Raw genomic sequence first — 1,403 nt, 5'->3', positions numbered from 1 at the left:
AGCTAGGAGTCAGTTCTGATTAAACAGTAAACAACAATAACAACTATAAGCACACACACGATTTAGAATTTTCTTTGTGAAAAATGGTACAATTTATAATACATACTCTGCTATATTTGCATAATTTTCTTTTCATTTAGTGACTCTTTTTCTCAGAAATATCCGAAACTCAGCCTATGGTGCCTTATAAAATTACTTGATTCAAGCACTGATTCTAGTGTCTTCTCTTCAGCTCTTCTGTTTTACTTCTAAAATAGTTAAATAGCTTATTAGTCTTCTTGCAGTGACTTTAATCCAAAATTTAATTTTAACCATGCATATATTTTGATAATTTTATTATTGTAAGTGGAGATACAGCTGCAAATGTAAATGGATGTGAATGTTAGTTATAGTCTATAGAGTCACTGTGAACACTGTTAGCAAACATTGTACAGAACTCTGGTGGCTTCTTGTTGTTGTTAGGTACTGTTGAGATGAGTAAATCTCTTAATACCTATAAACAACAAACTGAACCCTGTCCTAACCTGTGCCATCTTCATCATTTCTGACACAGTTAAGCCCATTGCTGCAGTCACTGTAATTAATCTCATAGGGTGTTTACTTCTTTTTTTGCTGATCCTTCATCTTTCCTAGTATGATGTCCCTTTCCAAGGAATATGCCCAAAGTATGAGAGAAGAATCTTAGTCATCTTTGCTTCCATGGGATACTTCGTGCCTTTTTGAAGACATATCTGTTTATTCTTTTGGCAGTATAGGGAATATTCAGTGTTCTCCAACCTCATGACTCAAAGACATCAATTCTTGTTTTGTCATATTTATTCATTGCCCATCTCTGAGATCCATAGCAGGTGATTGAAAAGACCATGGCCTTAATCAGGTGCACCTTAGTCTTCAAGTTGACATCATTGCTCTTAAGTATTCTGGAGAGGTCCCTGACATCATTCACGCCCATTGCAATATATCTCCTGACTGCTGAGGTCAAGGTTGTTGATTGTTGATTCAAGTAAGATGAAATCATTGACACCTTCAATCCTGTTTGCACCTATTGTGATGGAATTAGTTGGCTCTGTGGTAAGGACCTTTGTTTTCTTGATATTGAGTTTCATATGTACTGAAGACTTGTACTTCTTGATCTTCTGTATCAGAAGTTTCAAGTCCTCAATTTCAGCAAGCAATGTTGTGTCATTTTCATAAAGAAATTTATAGTTGACTCTTCCTCTGATCCTCTTCATTGAGTCTAGCTTCAAGAATTACTTACACAGCATACAGATTAAATAGGTATGGGGAAAGGATGTGTTCCTACATAATTTTAAACCATGCATTGTTTCCTTGCTCTGTTAGACAACAGCTTTTTGATCTAGGTACAGATTTTGCATGAGCACAATAAGTGTTCTAGGATTTCC

This window comes from Elephantulus edwardii, unplaced genomic scaffold (genome assembly GCF_000299155.1).
Source record: "Elephantulus edwardii isolate Elephantulus edwardi_28Jun2011 unplaced genomic scaffold, EleEdw1.0 scaffold00042, whole genome shotgun sequence".
NCBI lineage: Eukaryota > Metazoa > Chordata > Mammalia > Macroscelidea > Macroscelididae > Elephantulus > Elephantulus edwardii.
Note: the sequence above shows the minus strand (reverse complement) of the source record.